This window comes from Macaca nemestrina, chromosome 12 (assembly GCF_043159975.1).
Source record: "Macaca nemestrina isolate mMacNem1 chromosome 12, mMacNem.hap1, whole genome shotgun sequence".
NCBI lineage: Eukaryota > Metazoa > Chordata > Mammalia > Primates > Cercopithecidae > Macaca > Macaca nemestrina.
The window spans coordinates 134,041,075-134,059,622 of record NC_092136.1 but is presented as its reverse complement, the minus strand read 5'-3'; the positions used below and the strand labels follow the sequence as shown (position 1 = coordinate 134,059,622).

The following is an 18,548-nucleotide window of genomic DNA, read 5'->3' as shown; positions in this document are numbered from 1 at the left end:
GAAGTAAATGATGTGCTTAGAAAAGGTCCTGGCACACAGTAACTTTATTATTATTATTTCTATTATTATATGACCTCACACAATCACTTAACCTCTCTCAATTTATCTTCTAGATTTTTAAGGTGGTGACAGACACACCGTACACGGTGGACACAGTGATACGTGACCAGATTCTTCCTCAATGAAAAAGTGTTGTTTCAACTGTTGGGAGTGATTTTGACAACAGCTTTTAGCTCTCGGTCCCTTCCAGGACCCTGCAGGAAAGCCGTTCTCCCAGGGTCACCCCCCATCTCGTTGGCCCATATCCACAGGCAGATGAAAATAGGGGTATTGAGGCCTGACCAGGGTGGCCACAGTGGCCAACTGTACATGTCCCTTTTCATCAAGAAAGTAACTGTTTCCCTGAAGATAGCTCTTTGTGTTTCACTGGGTAGAATGGGTCATACAGCCACCCTGGCTACAGAGAAGTTTGGGAAGGTTGATTTTTGGCTTCCCAATCTCTATAGCGTGAGGTGACAAGGAAGAGGGCAGCTGGAAGCAGGTGGTGGTTACTCAGTTGAGTCAGTTGTCCATCCATAGACATCAAAAAGTGTCATGAAGTGAAATTTTACAAGTGGTTGAAGCTCTGCTGGAGAAGGTCTGGAGGGTCCGGTCAGCCCATCTTATCTGGACATGAATGCCTGCCTGCTGTGGCTTCCAGAAGAAAGAACGCCTGTCCTGCCTGCCTTCTGGCTCCTCTCCATTCCCAGCGCCACCACCTCCATTGTCTGGCACCTGGATCCTCTCCATTCCCAGCACCACCACCTCCATTGTCTGGCACCTGGATCCTCTCCATTCCCGGCGCCACCACCTCCATTGTCTGGCACCTGGATCCTCTCCATTCCCGGCGCCACCACCTCCGTTGTCTGGCACCTGGATCCTCTCCATTCCCGGCGCCACCACCTCCGTTGTCTGGCACCTGGATCCTCTCCATTCCCGGCACCACCACCTCCGTTGTCTGGCACCTGGATCCTCTCCATTCCCGGCACCACCACCTCCGTTGTCTGGCACCTGGATCCTCTCCATTCCCAGCGCCACCACCTCCATTGTCTGGCACCTGGATCCTCTCCATTCCCAGTGCCACCACCTCAGTTGTCTGGCACCTGGATCCTCTCCGTTCCCAGCGCCACCACCTCCATTGTCTGGCACCTGGATCCTCTCCATTCCCAGCGCCACCACCTCAATTGTCTGGCACCTGGATTATGTGGTCTTTCCATACCAAGTCTTATTCTTATCCAGTATGCCTACCACACTTCCTCAAGTGTATCTAACCAAAACTCAGATTTTACCATCAGACAATAAAGTCTAAGCTCATTAAAATGACGCAGAGAAATTTGAGACGTATTATACGGTTGTAATAATCAAAACAAAATAATACTGGTGAAAGAATAGAAACACAGACCTATTGAACAGAATAGAGAGCCCAGAAATAGACCCACACAAATAAAGAGTTTTGACAAAGGCGTAAAGGTAATTCAATGAAAAAAGAAGTGTCTTTTAAACAAATGGTGCTGAAAAAACTGGATATACATGAACCTACTGAACTATACGCTTCGAGATGGTTAAGATGTTAAATTTCATGTTATGCACTTTTTACCATAATAGGTATTCCAAAATTCTTAAAAGAATGAACCTAGTCACAGACTTTACATTTTACATAAAAATTAACTCAAAATGGATCATAGAGCATAATGTAAAATGCAAAATTATAAAACTTTTAGAATATAGACTTGAAAATCTACATAACCTTGGATTTGGTGGCGAGGGCTTAGAAATAACACCAAAAGTATGATTTATGAAAGAAAAAAATTCATAAGTTGGACTCTATTAAACTTAAAAACTTATACTCTGTGAGAGATACTGTTAAAAGAATGAAAATACAAACCACAAACTGGGAGATGACATTTGCGAACACATGTCTAACAAAGGACTTGTATCCAAAATACACAAAAAACTTTTCAAACTCAATTATAAGAAAGCAATCTAATTTAAAAATGGGCAAAATATCTAAATAAACACTTCACCAAAGAAGACATACATATGGAGATATATATTTGTGATTGGGTAATTGCCAATTAAGCAACAATGCAATAATGCTACCAACAGAAGGGCAATTTTTTTTTTAAAAGCTGAAAATATCAATTTCTGGCAAGATTGTGGAACAACAGAACTGTCATTCGTTGCTGGTGAGAATGCAAAATGTTACAACCACTTTGGAAGACAGTTGACAGTTTTTTATAACTCAACATAGTCTTACCATAAGATCCAGCAATGACATTCTTAGGCATTTAGTCTATTGATCTGAAAACTTATATTCACTCAAAAACTTGCACATGAATGTTTATAGCATAGATTTTCATAATTGCCCCAAATGGAAAGCAACCGAAATGTCCTTCAGTGGGTGCATGGATTAAAAATCTGTAGTTCATCCATACAGTAGAACAGTATTCAGGGATAAATAGGAACAAGCTATCAAGACATATTGCTAAGTGAAAGAAATCTGTCTGAAAAGGCTACATCCTGAATGATTCTAACTATATGACATTCTGGGAAAGTCAAAGCTACAGAGGTAAGTTGGCAAACAGCAGTGGTTGCTGGGGTTCAGAGACGGGAGAGCTGAATGCATGAAGCACTGGGGACCCTGGAGCAGTAGAACTATTCTGATACTGAAATGGTGGATACGTGACAATGGGCATTCATCAAAACCCATAGAACTTCATAGCACCTAATGTATACAAACTGAAAAGATCACTTAGGAGATTGGGCAATCATAAGATATTAAGTAAAACTAAAACTAAATGTTTATTAAAAAAATACAAAATGCATGCAATTGGCCCCAGGAATATTATTTGTTAATGAAAAGAATCCAAGTACCAATGCGTGCCACACACGGTTTAACCTCAAAAATGTTAGGCTGAATGAAAGGAGCAGACACAGAAATCCATGCTGTGTTGATTGCATTGACAGTACATGTCCAGTTATGGCACATCTATCAAGGCCAAAAGTAGATGAATGGTTACACTCACCTGAACCAAGAGAAGTCAGTTTTCCCAGGCAAGAGTCCATCTGCCCACTATTCCCTTCCAAACAGAGCCTGGAGAACGGCAGGGCGCTCGTTCCCTGGGGGTTGCATGATCAAGATCTTCACTGTCTGGAGGACCAGGAACTCAGACCCCTCATCCCCAGCAGGCTCACTCTCCTAACATTTTCAGTGTGCTTCCTGGAGCCTGAAGATGCAAGACCAAGGTGAGGCCGGCCGCAGCCCTCCTCCTCCTGTCTCCTCCACTCAGTTCTGCACCAACCTCACCCCAGAAAGGGAGGATCCGCTTCCCAAGAACAAGCAAGGGCATTTGAGAGGTGGTGATACATTGTGGACAATCCAAGCACACCTCAGGAGAGCAGGTGGGAACTGTAAGGAGAAGAGAAATAGTCTATTTTTTTGTTTTTGATTTTTTGAGATAGGTTCTCACTCTGTCATCCAATTGGAGTGCGGTGGTGTGACCTTAGCTCATTGCAACCTCTGCCTCCCAGGTTCAAGTGATTCTCATGCCTCAGCCACCCAAGTAGCTGGGACCATAGGCATGCACCACCACGCCCGGCTAATTTTTGTATTTTTAGTAGAGATGAGGTTTCACCATGTTGGCCAGGCTGGTTTCTAACTCCTGGCCTCAAGCGATCCTCTCACATCAGCCTCCCAAAGTGCTGGGATTACAGGCGTGAGCCACTGTGCCTGGACAAAGATGGATTTTGGACCTTGCATTTCTGTTGATGAGTAAGCGTGGAGACAGCCCGGAGAGTGAAGAGCATGTGGAACAGCAAGGCCAGCTGAGCTGGTGGGCGTCTCGCGTGCTGGCCTGTGGTCGCCTACCTGGGGACGAGCTCTCGTGTGTGTAAGGACAAGGCTGCAGGGCCTGTGATGAAGGCTTTGGGTCCCAGCGCTGCCTCCTGCTGGAATTTGGAAGTGGGCTCTGTAAAGTGGGGATAACGATACTCACCTTATGGAGTGACTGTGAGGATTACAGATGAGGACAAGGGACTGGTGTGACAGAGCCCGGCACGGAGTGGGTGGGTGCTTGGGGACAGGAGCTGCACACAAAGACCCATGGCCGATGATTCCAGTGAGAAATCAGAACCCTGCCTCTATGTCTGCCTGAAACCTGGAAGCCTGCAGAGGATGGAAGCACATGAGAATCCCTCTATTCAGGACACAATGACAAATCATTAGCAATGGTTAATACTGATAATAGCACCGTGTCCCAGACACTCTTCAGCATCCTTAAAATCTGTGAACTCCTCTGACTATCATAAAACCCTTTTGCTTTGCCTTAAGTTTATGTGCTGGGAACCTGCTGAGCTCTCTAGAAGCAGACGCTGCAACTGAGTTTGGGTGCAAACTGCTTATTAGGGATCAGCACCTGTGACAGGAGTAGGACTGGGCAGAGGAGGAGCTCTGACCACAAGGCAGGCCCAGCCAGGGCTGGAACAATCCAACAGGGAGCTCTGGGGTGGGCATTATCCATCAAAGTTGTCCTGCACCAGCCGAGATGGGCAGGCCTCCAAACCTCCAGGCTTTCCTGGACTTCATGGGAAAAGCTGTGGCCTCAGTCAAGGGGACTCCTGCAGTCAGGCCAACCCTGGGGGCTAGAGGCTGCCCTCACTCGCCATTCGCCCATAAGTCCTTCCCTGGCGGGAGACCTGGGCAGCTCATTGCATTTTCCAGGGCGGGTGACGGAGGCACAAATAACTCAGCAAAGAGCACACAAATAATTAGTGGAAAAGTTGGGATGGAATCCGAACAGCGTGGCTTCAAAGGCTGTGCTTAGAACCGCTATGCTGCACTGCCTCTTAACGAGCTCATCTGTGCTGTGCTTGATACTTGCAAGTTCTTCCCTTCCACCTGCATCGTTGGATTCTCCCTACAGTCCTGTTGCATTGTCCACTCCAAATTCCAGATGAAGAAACTGAGGATCAGGGACCTCATAGTCTGTCGCCCAGGGTCACACACAGTGGCAGAGTGATATTTGAACCAAGTTATGTAGAAGCTCCAGTGGGGCCATCGGTTAGCATGTGGTACTTACGTGAACCAAGTTGTGTCTGTGTCTGACTCCCAGGTCAAGATCCTCCATGCTGCTATGGTGCCTTCCAAGGCCTCTCTGGGCTCCCAGGCCCTCAGCCACGGCCGATCTGGAGGCCTCTGCTTGCCCGAGAAGCTGTGGTTGTTCTGCCGCTCTGAGCACCACTGTGCGCTCTGCACTGAGGAATCTGTCATCTGGTGGCACCTTAGAAAAACGAACGACACTTCCTCACAGAGGCAGCTGCAAGGGTCAGTCCTGGAGGTGCCTGACCTGAGGGAGGACACGGCAGCCCCCAGGAAGGCCCTCCTGCCTAGAGAGACGGCTCCGATGAACAAAGAGGAGGGAACAGGAGGTTGGCGGCTTGACCCTGGCTTTGTGCCCATTCTTGTCAAAATGCCTCTTACAGACACAGACGACTTTCAGCTCGAGAGCAGAGACACGCACAGAACAATGCAAATCAGGCCGCAGTATCACTGACATGGAAAGAATAGCAATATTATCCTAATGGCTCTGGAATAAAATACAATCACGGGAGGAAATTTACCCTGAAATCACGTTCATCAGCTTTGCAGAGAAGCCTCTCACCTTCCGGGCCACCACCATGGGCACCTTCTCCTCTGAGCAATCAGGCTTCAGAGGCCGTCTTTACACCCTCTCTGAGCTGCCCAGGCAGAGGCCTCCAGCCTGTGGCCAGCTGTTGCTGGAGGGACAACTCCTCCCTCATCTGCACGTGGCCGACCATCTCAGCGTCATTGCAACACTGGAGCCCTGGCCCTGACCACCAGCTGCCGTCTTTTCCCTTTAGGCTGAGCCCTTGGAGACCTGGCGGAAGCTCATGGCTACTGGGGGCTGCATTACAACTGCCCAGGCTCCCCAGCCGAGGCCGCCTGCAGGAACTGCACTCCTAAGAACTAAAATTGGAAACACCACCCAAGGCCTCAGCCTTGTCACTCTGAGCCCAATCCAGGATTCCAGGGTCGTCTCCAGCCGCTCAGCAGCCCACTGCAGCCAAAGCCTCTCTTCCCGGACGCAGCCTGGTCTGCAGCTGCGTCTCTGTGGTGGCCACGGTCCCTCCTGTCTCAGTTGAGTGGCCTGAGAGGCAAGAGTGCCCCCCTCTGCGCTCTGCTCCTGGCAGACACACTCACTACAGGGATGATAGTCATTGCTCACTGTCCTCTTCTCTGTTGGAAACGTGGGCCTCCTCAGGGCAGGGCTGGCCGAGTCTGCCCAGGGGCCCAGATGCTCACAAAGACCCTCACACCCTCCCTCCGTGGACCCTCATATGACAGTCACACAACCCTCTAGTGACCCTCATGCACAATCACACACGACTCTCCAAGACCCTCATATCTCACACAGTCGTCACATGACCCTCACGTGACCCTCACGTGACCCTCACGTGACCCTCACATGGCCCGCACATGACCTGCACATGACCCTCACACAATCTTCACATGACCCTCACACAACCCTCACACGACCCTCACGTGACCCTCATGTGACCCTCACATGACCCTCACATGACCCTCACATGGCCCTCACATGACCCTCACGTCACCTCACATGACCCTCACATGGCCCTCACATGACCTTCACATGGCCCTCACATGGCCCTCACGTGACCTCACATGACCCTCACATGACCCTCACACGACCCTCACATGACCCTCACAAACCTTCACATGACCCTCACATGGCCCTCACATGACCTTCACATGGCCCTCACATGGCCCTCACGTGACCTCACATGACCCTCACATGACCCTCACACGACCCTCACATGACCCTCACAAACCTTCACATGACCCTCACATGGCCCTCACATGACCTTCACATGACCCTCACGTGACCTCACATGACCCTCAAACGACCCTCACATGACCTTCACATGGCCCTCACATGACCCTCACGTGACCTTCACATGGCCCTCACATGACCCTCACGTGACCTCACACGACCCTCACACGACCCTCACATGACCCTCACGTGACCTCACATGGCCCTCACATGACCCTCACACGGCCCTCACATGACCCTCACAAACCTTCACATGACCCTCACGTGACCCTCACATGACCCTCAAATGAACCTCACACGGCCCTCACATGACCCTCACAAAACCCTCGCATGACCCTCACAAAACCCTCACATGACCCTCACATGACCCTCACGTGACCCTCACGAGACCTTCACACGACTCACATGACCCTCACATGACCCTCACGCGACCCTCACGTGACCCTCACGTGACCCTCACGTGACCCTCACACGGCCCTCACGTGACCCTCACACGGCCCTCACGTGACCCTCACACGGCCCTCACATGGCCCTCACACGGCCCTCACATGACCCTCACACGACCCTCACATGACCCTCACATGACCCTCACATGGCCCTCACATGACCTTCACATGGCCCTCACATGACCCTCACGTGACCTCATATGACCCTCACATGACCCTTACACGACCCTCCCATGACTCTCACAAACCTTCACATGACCCTCACATGGCCCTCACATGACCCTCACATGACCTTCACATGACCCTCACATGATTCTCACATGACCCTCACATGACCCTCACATGACCCTCACGTGACCTCACACGACCCTCACGTGACCCTCACACGACCCTCACGTGACCCTCACACGACCCTCACGTGACCCTCACATAACCCTCACATGACCTTCACGTGACCTCACATGGCCCTCACATGACCCTCACAGACCTTCACATGACCCTCACGTGACCCTCACATGACCCTCAAATGACCCTCACACGGCCCTCACATGACCCTCACATGGCCCTCACATGACCCTCACATGGCCCTCACATGACCCTCACATGACCCTCACAAAACCCTTACGTGACCTTCACATGACCCTCTAGTGACCCTTCCACAACCTGCTAGTGACCCACATGCAGAGTCTCACAGGGACCTTCACATAAACCTCACAAAACCCTCTAGAGACCCACACGCAGAATCTCACATGACCCTCACATGATCCTCACACAACCCTCTAGTGACCCTTATATGACCCCCACACAGACCCTCCAGGCACAAGGACCCTCACAGCATCAGTGGTCAGGCACATTGCAAAACTGTTGGAAGACATTTACCTGCGCAGTCAAAAAGTCCAGCAGGAGAAACATGAAGGAAGCCACATCAACACAAATAATTGGCAAATGGGTAGAAGATAAATAAAAGATGAAATCTCAAAGGTAACCAGCAGAAAAACTGTTACTTTCAGAAGCTGTAAGAATGACAGCTGGAGAAAGAATGACAGTTTCCAAAGAAACTATGGAAGCCAAAAGATAAGAGGATTATGGAGTTAAAGAGCTGAAAATAGAAATGCCCCTCTAAAATTACAGTCTTAAAAAAGAATGTAAAATTAAGATATTCTCAGACAAACAGAAGCAGGGAGAATTTCTCACCAGCTACCCTCACTATAGAAAATAAAGCAGCATATGACTGCAGGAAGAAATAAAAAGTTCTGTGAAAGTTAAATATGTGAGTAAATGTGAAATAATAGTGACTGTTTAAAGCAATCCATGACATATGAACAATTAACAAATATGACAAAATTGTAAACAAAGGAGATGAGATGAAATGATAAATGTAGTAACAAGAAACAACTGTTGAAAATTCTTGAGTTGTTCATAAAAGTGTAAGGTACTAAGTTTCATTAGAATATATAAACGTAGTCACTAAAAATGATATAAAATATAACTAAAATAAGATAACCAAATTGAAATAAATCTTAGTTCAAAAAAAAAGGTAGAAAAGGAGGAACAAAGGAAATAAAAATTATGGAGACAAATGAAAAAAATACGAAGAGGATAGAATTAAACCCAAGTATACTAGTGATTACATTCGTGGTATTGGAATAATCTCTCCAGCTAACTTAACACAATGTCAGACTAGTTTTTAAAAAGACAAGACCCAGCCATGTGATATTTGTGAGAAACACATATGCCGACTGTAAGGAATAGACACCAAAAGTAAGAGGTGGGTGGCAGACAGACCATGAAAACACACAGGAAAGGGAAGAGATAAAACAGCACCCAGAAAGCCAGGATTATTAGAGATAAAGTGTTATTTATTTCTTTAACAGCTTTCATATACCTTATGATTCACCCATTTAAAGAGTACAATTTAAAGTGTTTTTTTTTCTAGTATGCCCGGGTAAATGTACAGTGATAACCACTATCAAGTTAAGAATATATTTTATTACCTCAAAAAGAAACCCTGCGTATTACCTTTACCTCTCCTGTCTTTCACTGTTAAGTTGATGCTACCTGTGGGGTTTTGTTTCGTTTTAATGTGTGTATGCCTTTTATCAGATTAAGGAAGTTTTCTCCTATTCCTATTTTTATGATGAATGGGTGTTGAATTTTTAAATATTATTTTTGCAAATCTATTGAGATAATCATTTAATTTTTTGTTTTTGTTATTCCACAGATTTAATGTATTCTATTGATTAGGGGGTTTTAAATTAACCTTGCATTCCTCAGATAAATTCCTTTTGGCTAGGATGTACAATTTTTTAAATTTATTACTGAATTCAACTTGCCACTATTTTCTTGAGTATTTTTATATTCCTGTTTATTACAGATATCGGTCTGGGGTTTTCTTTTTTTGTGATATCTTTTGTGGTTTCTACATCAGGGTAATACTGCCCCCATAAATGAGTTGGGAAGCAATCTGTCCCTTTTCTGGAAGAGATTTTGGAAATCGGTAATGCTTCTTATTTAAATGCTTGACAGAATTCAGCAGGGAAGTCCTCTGGGAATGGACTTTTCTTTGTGGGTATTTTTTAATTACTGCTTCAATCTTTTCACATGTTGTAGGTCTCTCTAGACTGTCTATTTCTTCTGTAGTCAGCTCCAGTATCTGTGTCTTTCCAGGACTTTCTTCATTTCACCTAAGTTATCTAATTACTGTACAATTACTCATAGCACTCTTTTTATATCTGTAGAGTCAATAGTAGTTTCCTCTTTCATTTCTGATTCTAGCAATTTGAGTCTTCTCTCTTCTTTGGTCAATCTGGATAAACATTTATCAATTTTGCTGATCTTTTCAAAGATGCAGCTTTTAGTTTCATTGCTTTTTTTCCTATTATTTTCCTATTTTTTAGTTCATCAATTGCTACTCTGACCTTTGTTATTTTCTTCATTATGGATGTTTTAGGTTTACTTTAGGTTTACTTTCCTTTTTTTCCCCAATATTTTTAATGTAGAAGGTTATTGACTTGAGATCTTTTTTATTTCTCTATGACATTTGCAGCTGCGACTTCCATTCTAAGCACTACTTTCACCTCCCAGAAGTTTTGGTGTATTTTGTGTTCATTTCCTTTATCTCAAAATTTTAAATTGCCCTCTAATTTCCCTTGCAATTCTTCTTTTGCCCATTCATTATTTGGGAATGCGTTGTTTAGTTTTCTGATATTTCTGAGATTCACAACTTTTTTCTTCCATCGATGTCTAGATTCACTCAATTTTAGTTGGAGAGTATACTTCACATTATGTATTTTCTTTATAATTTATTGAGGTTTTTATGGTTTAGCATAGTGTCTGTCCTGGAGAGTGCTCTATGTTCACTGGAGAAGAATGTAAATGATTTTTTGTTGAGTGGAGTGTTTTCTATATGTCTGTTAGGTCTAAGTGGAGTTACAGTGTTGTTCAATTTTTTTTTTATTTCTTTGTTGACATCTATCTAATGATAACTAACCATTATTGAAAGTGAGTTATTGAAGTCTTCAGTTGTCACTATTGAATTGTTTATTTCTCTATGCCTCTATCATGAACCAAGATGTTCACACATTTTAGTGCCCTGTTATCAGGTACATGTAACCGTTATATTGTCCTGAGTGTATTAATCCTTTTATTATTTGTAAATGTTCCTCTTTAATGCTAAAGAACATTTTTGTTTCAAAGTTTATTTTTCTGATATAAGTGTAGGCATTCCAGCTCACTTGTGTTTGCTGTTTGCATAATATATCTTTTTTGTCCTTTTACTTTCAATTTATTTGTATCTTTGCATCTAAAATGTCTCCTGTAGAAAAAGTATAGTTGGATCATTTTTTAAATTCTGTCTTACAATCTCTTCTTTTGACTGGATTATTTAATCAATTAAAATTTAACATTATCGTTGATAAAAATGAACCTGTATCTGCTATGTCACTTTTTGTTTACTATCGCACCCCTTTCACCAATATTTATCCTTTTCTTCTTTCCTTTAAGTAACTACTTTCTAATATAGCTTTTATATGTTCTAAATAATTTTTCACTATATTTTGAGAAATTGTAGTGGTTGCTCTAAAGTTAAAGTAACATTTTATTGGAATCAGTGTTATATTTGCATTAGTTTTACTATAGTAATCTGTAGAAATGTTAATTCTATATAACTCTATCAACTTTTTTCCCTTTCTGTGGTATTACCATTATAAATATTATATACACTATTGTTACAAGCCGCACGATACACTGTTAAAACCACTACTTTATTATCTGCAGTTGTTTTCTGAATCCAATATAACTTTTCTCCCACCCACCTTCTTTGTGCTATTATTGACAAGCATATTACATCTATATTACACGTCTATGTTATAGACCTACCTTTATACTGTGTACATATTCTCTTAGCAACTGCTTCTTAAATCAGTTATGAGTGGACAAGAAAATACGCATTTCCTCCCAGTGCCTCCCTTCTCAAAAACAGCTTCTTGTCCTGAGAGCAATTCCCCGCCTAGGTATACAGCCAACTCATATTCCCCAAAGACAGGAAATAAAAGGTTTATGGAAACATCATCCACAGTACTCCCCAACTAGGAACTTCCAAATGCCCATCAACAGAAAAATGAATAAATAGCGTATAATATAATCACAGAATTGACTACTAAACAGCAATGAGGACACGTAAACGACAACTACACGTAACACTTTAGATAAACCTCACAAATAATGTTAAACAAAGCAAGCCAGATCCAACAGGGTCCATATTGTATGATCCATTTGTATTAAGTTCAAACACAGGCAAAACCGATTGTTCTTCTGGGAGTCAAGGTGGGTCTATCCTTGGGCAGATGCTGTCATAGTGAGTGAGAGCAGAGCTTTTAGGTCCTGATCAGGTTCTGTTTCTTCAGTTGGCTGCTGGCAACACAGATGTTCAAACTGTCACCAACATTTATCGAGGTAGGAAGGGCCAATGTGCCCCCTCCGTGTATAGGCCGGGCCTGAGCGGAAATGTTGGATCATGGGGGAGGGACCTTCGTGAATGTCCCGGTGCTGCCCTCACAGTAAGAACTTAGTTCTCACTCTTAGTTCCCCCGAGTTTCCCCTGAGAGTTAGCTGTTGAAAAGGGCCCAGCAGCTCCCTCCAGTCTCTCTCCCTCCCTCTCTAGCTGTGTGAACCTGCTCCCCTTCACCTTCGGCCAATATTGGAAGCTCCCTGAGGGCTTAACAAAAAGCAGATACTGTTGCCATGCTTCTTGTACAGCCTGCAGAACCGTGAGGCAAATAAGCTTCCTTTTGTATAAATTACCTGCCTCAGACATTCCTTTACAGCAAAGCAAATGGACAACAACAGAGGGCTCTGGCTGAGTGCTCTGGATTCTCCATCTTCACGCTTCTCAGGGAAGAGGCAAGAGCTTCCCTGTCCAATAGGGTAACTGCTACCTACATACTGCTATTTACATTCAAAATAGTTAAAATTAAATACAGTTTAAACTCTGGTTCCTCAGTCCCTTGGCCACTTCTGGAGTGCCCCGCATCAACAAGCAGCCGTGGCTGCGGCAGTAGACAGGCAGACAGAGCACATCTCCATCCCCACAGAACCAGAATGTGTGCTGGCCTAGAAGGGCCAAGGGAAATCCAGGACCCGCTGAGCCCCTCAAGGCACTAACGCTCATCCTAAGCGATGCACTGGCTCCCCAGCGGCCGGTCCCGGGGAGGAGAAAGGAGCCCTCCCGAATGGGTGTGTCTCAGGCTGGTTCTAAGGCTCAAGAGGAGAACATCCCAGGTGTCCTGCCCACCTTTCTCTGCTTCTCCTTCCTGGGCTCGGTGCCCCCCCTCAGGTCACTGCAAAGGCCACTCACTGAATTTCAGATCTAAAAAGACTCACACTTTGAACTTTAGCTCTTAATGAAGGTTTCTTTCCATTAAAGGAATTTTTAGTACCAGAGGGAGGAGAGGCAACAGTCCTGGGAAAGAACAACTTCCAAAACCATTGAGCCCACCCACCCTCATCTCAGACTGAGGAGGACACACCGGTCCCTCCCTCCCCTCCATCAAGAGCATAGGTCAGGTTTCGCCCAGTCAGACAGAGACCTCGGGTGCCTGGGCTTTCCACCAAGCTGGTTTACAGGGAGCCCCAGGCAAACGGAGGCCACCCTCAGCCTCTCCTTCATCCCGGGCAATTCCTCTCCCGTGGTGTGCTCAGGCCTCAGAGCCAGGATACTCTCTAGGAAAACTGGCTAGTGAAGGAGCTGCCAGGGGTACACCTCCAGCAAGCTCTTTGTGAAGAGGATCTGTTCAACTCTGCAGGGTAACACAATTCTTTCCGTTCCTTGCACATATCCCACACCATGTTATCAGCCTAGGAAGATCTGTGAGCTCCTGCAGGGGTGCTGGTAGTCAGACCCGAGCACCTCACAGGAAAAAAACTGCCCATGTATCTTGGAGGGAGGTGCTGGGTCAGGCACAGGGCCTGGGTAGCAGGTGCAGTGGAATCCTATGGTGGAAGGCACAGCTCAGAGCAGTCCCTAAGCCAGCCCAGGGAGGACAGGGTGTGGAACGTTCCTCGGAGCTGAAAACTCCCCAGGCCACTTTCCTGCGTCAAGGCTCTGCAGCTTTCTTTTGACAGTTGATTACTTTTTCACTTCCTGTGAAGCCATCCAGGAATAAACATCTTAGAGAAAAAAATCTACAGGTAAGTCTTGCACAGGCCTTCAGTCTGTGGTCATCCCAGGACTAAATCTCCACTTCCCACTGCGAAGAAATATCAAACCAAAAGCATACTTGAATTAACCACTGAGGGGAAGCTGGGAGGCACATACCTGCACTCCAAGCCCTGTGGCCACTGAGTCCAGCACCTCGGTCCCAGGAGTCCACGGTCAGGCAGGTTGCTACGCTGCTCACCCGGGCACTGTCCCCTGGAGCGTGTTCACAGGACACTCCTTCAATGTGCCCTGAGGGCTCCTTCCATCTTCATCAGAAGCCCCAGCCTGATGAATCTCCGCAGCTCTGCTGCCCTCCTCCTCCCTCCTCCCTCCTCCCCCCTCCCCTCTCCCCCCTCCTCCCCCCTCCTCCCCTCCTCTCTCCTCCCCTCCTCCCCCCTCCCCCTCCCCCCTCCTCCCTCCTCCCCTCCTCCTCCCTCCTCCCCTCCTCCTCCCTCCTCCCCTCCCTCCTCCCCCTCCCTCCTCCCTCCTCCCTCCTCCCCCCTCCCCTCTCCCCCCTCCTCCCCCCTCCTCCCCTCCTCTCTCCTCCCCTCCTCCCCCCTCCCCCCTCCCCCCTCCTCCCTCCTCCCCCCCTCCTCCCTCCTCCCCTCCTCCTCCCTCCTCCCCTCCTCCTCCCTCCTCCCCTCCTCCCTCCTCCCCTCCTCCCCCCTCCCCCCTCCCCCCCTCTCCCCCCTCTCCCTTCCCCCTCCCCCCTTCCCCCTCCTCCCTCCTCCCAGGCACCTCTGCTCCCCTCCTCCTCCCCCTCCTCCCAGGCACCTCTGCCGCCCTCCTCCCTCCTCCCTCCTCCTCCCCTCCTCCCGGTGCACACACAGGGGTGATGTCCATGGGGGCTACAGAGGATTTCTCTGCCTCTGCTTCTTCACTCTGTCAGAGCAAGTTCCCGTTTCAGCATCTGAAGTCCTACTTCCTGGACAACTACCCACTGTGGACTCAGCTGCTGGTCGATGGAGACAAGTGAGGTACAGGAAAAAGGGGGGTCCCAGGAAGGGGGTGGACCCTGTTCCACAAGGTGGGCAGGTGACCGCATGACTGGCCAAGCCAGAGAGATGGAAGGGCAGGTGCAGTTCCTGGGGTGGTTTTCACCTGCAGAGACAAATAGCCCCAAAACTCTAGAACTGGGTTCTGCAGTTTACTCTAAAACCACCCCTCACTCAGCCCACAGTTAGCATCTTGGTCACCAAGTTGAGCTCACAATTCCTCTTCTCCTCTCCTGTATCCTGTGGTCTTCCCCTCCCAGGGAGATCAGGGTAGAGAAGAAGCTTCCAATTCAAAAAACAGAAGAGCAGGATATACCTACTCGTCTTCTAATCTAAACCAAGTGTTAGATCTGTAAGAGTCTAAATTACATGGGACTTGGAGCTTCTACAGACCCAGCTCTGTCCTGCTCTTCACCAGGTCAGAGCTGACACATCCCCTTCTCCCACAACAGCACTATGGGGGGCAGGGGTCCACGGAAAGGGCTGGTGTTGAGGGGTCTTGACCAATAAGCCCGTGTCTTAGGGCACCTTCTCGCGGGGATGTGAGGCTCACCAAAACGGGCTTTAAGCAAGGAATGCCAGCATCTGCAGGTCACGTAAACTCCAGACCACCAGGGACTGCTATGACGGCTGCTGTGACGGTCTCCCTTGCCCTCATGGGCTGCACTCCTGCCCTGCCCACCCTGAGCCCTGGATCTCGAGGTGTCCCGGGATGAAGATGAGGAAGATGAGGACATACAGCAGACAGCCAAGCCATGCATCCACTCCCCTAGCCAGGCCAGCCCCAGGCAGCACATCGGATCCCCCCAGTGGTAGGACTCACTGACAGCCACCGTCCATGTGGCCCAGGCCTTCCCCAGGCCCCAGACTCCAAGCTCCTTAATCTGCAGGTGGGACCAAGGCCACGTGATGCCACAGAAGGAACTGACTTAGGTCGTGTTCAGACATCTATGAGGAAATCTAACGTGTGGGTTATTTTACAAGCAAGCACTGAAGTGCATCCTCACCCCCTGTAAATGGAAACAAATCCGACCATCCCATGGCATCTTTGGAAATGCTCCACCAAGCACAATAGATTTTTCTTTTTCCTCCTTCAAGAGAGAAACAAAACTCAAGGGGGAAAAAAAACAACAGAGCAGTGTTTATGTCTATCTTGGTCAAATTCAAGCATGTCGCTCTCTCACCCTACTCCTTCTTCCTTCGCACTATTGGGAATAGCAGTGATCATGATGAATCGTGGCATTTGCATACACGGTGATACCTGGAGGGCTCTGCTAGTTGAAGAAATGGTGGAGATTATAATGCCTGTTGTGGAAGAGAAGGCTGCCATCGGGGTGAAGCAGGCCGGCCAGTCCAAGGCCCTAGGTCAGCCCTGCCCACACTGTGCTTCCTGAGCTCCTGGGAGCCCCTTCCTCCTCCCAGACAGACGGCCTCCCCTCCACACAGCCACAGGAGGCAGGGCCAGGAGTGAGCCATGGAGCTCGGGCTCTGGCAGGTGCACCTGCCTGCCTCCCCATTCTGTGCATCCCCAGGCCTGGGTGCTCTGACACGGCCAGCTTCCCATGTGCTTCCAGCAGACCTCCACCCCCAGTGGCTTCCCTCTCAGGCCCCTGGGAAGCACCTTCACATTCTCCTCTTCCTTCCTGCTTAAGAAGCAAGTGCAGCCACTCTGGGGCTTCTAATGCTTCAATAATCCCGGGGGGTAAAGAGTGAAAAGAAAAGAAAACGGCGGAGGAGTGTCAGAAAGCCTTGGGGAAATGCTGTCCCTGGCATCCTGGGCCTGTGCTTCTCCCTGACCCATTCACTCTGGTCCTGCACGTGGGCCCAGGGCACCTGCTCTGCCTGAGACAGCATGGACAGCAAAAGTGCAGGCAGAGGGCCTGGGGACACCAGGCAGCCCTGTGGTGCCAGCGAGGAAGGTCTGGGGTGGAAGTGAGGGACCTGCTGAACAGCAGCCTCACCGAGTCCCCAAGCAGTAGGGAGTCCGGCGAGCAGCCCTAGGCATGGTCCGCAATGCTGAGAAACTCTGTGAAGGCCGCACCTTTTCAAGTAGGCCTCCGAGGTCATGGGATCTAATTTTAACTCCTTGTCACTCCATTGAATATTCCTTTCTGAAAACCTGTTGAACGCCCAGCATATGCCGACTGAGAAGCACAAGTCAAATAAAGAGAAAGAAGGGGAGGAAGCACAGGACGGGAGCCCCAGACTCCGCCCAGCACCTGCCAGCCTGCTGTGTGACCTTGGGCCAGTCCCTCCCTTCTCAGGGTTCACTGACTGCTTCAGTCAGCTCAGGCTGCTGTCAAAAAATACCACAGGCTTATGCCTGAGACATTTCTTTCTCACGGTTCTGAAGGGCAGGAAGCACGAGATCAAAGAGCCAGCAGAGTCAGTGTCTCATGTGGGCTTTCTTCCAGCTCTGCAGACAGCTCCCTTCTCGCTGTGTCTCCACTTGGCAAAAAGGGAGCTCTGGTCTCCTCCTCTTCTTACAAGGGCACTAATTCCATCGTGCAGGGCCCCCACCCTCGCCATCCCATCTAAGCCTCACCACCTCCCAGAGGTGACACCTCCCAGCACCATCACACGCCAAGACAGCGTTTCAACACAGGAATTTGGGGAGACGCGAGCAACCAGGTCACAGCATCTACAGACAAGAGGAGTGGACTGAAGGATTAGCCTTGTGCCACTACACTTAGTCCCAGTTGCTGCTTTCCTTCCCAAGTCATCTGGACTCCTATCTCCAGAGCGCCAGGCCCCAGTGGGATTTGGGAAAAGCTAGCACTGCACCTCCCTCAGTTCCCTGTTATCTCAGCCTGAAATATAACCCGTGAGACCCTCGACGCCCTGCAAAGTGTGGCTGTGGCTGCCTGTTATCAAGAAATGAGCGCCAAAGGCAGATGATCAGCCCCCACCCACTTCTCATTTGGCGTTAGGAGGAGCTGTGGATCTATCTGTACAAGAGAAAAGACCAGCTTTCCTTACCCCACAGGAAGAGGTGGCCGTGTTGTCTCCCCATGGCTAGCTGTGAGTACCTGCTGTTCACAGAATTCAACATGTTCTGAAAACACAGCTAATGAGGTCCCCAAGCAGCCTAGCAGGTTAGTTTGGAATGCTCAGCTCCAATCCATTCCTGTCCTTACTCACCACCTGCATTTGATGGAGATGGGTACCTATAGTTTTAGCCTCACTGCCAGGGATGGAGGCTCTTGTCTGCTCTGCAGAGAGCTGTCTGAGTGTGTGCAGAGCTGAGCAGCAGTGCTGGCCAAAAACCCCCTGAAGCAATGGCCCTCAGCACTGCCCATCCTCCCAGGCCAGCCTCCAGCCCAGGCAGTCACTGAGCACTGCAGCAAAGATCCCCAGGTCTCGGGGGCAGGTGAGGACCCTACACTGAGCCACGGTCATCTTTTCTCTGCCCTCTGGTTGGTCAGAGGACAGCGAATACAATGGCAGGCAAGAACGACATAGCACAGAGGTCAAGAGTGGGCTTCAGAATGCAGCACTC

The 18,548-nt window shown here is 48.3% G+C and overlaps 1 long non-coding RNA gene across 1 annotated transcript; it reads right to left on the bottom strand.

Annotated features, from left to right (window-relative positions):
- Window positions 1–4,048: 4,048 nt before the first annotated feature.
- LOC105476141 (uncharacterized) lies at window positions 4,049–14,326 on the bottom strand. The gene is made up of 3 exons (XR_983879.2): window positions 14,172–14,326; window positions 5,118–5,318; window positions 4,049–4,204 (listed from the first exon to the last, which is right to left on the bottom strand). It is a non-coding gene; the product is annotated as an uncharacterized lncRNA (long non-coding RNA).
- Between the last annotated feature and the right edge of the window lie 4,222 nt (window positions 14,327–18,548).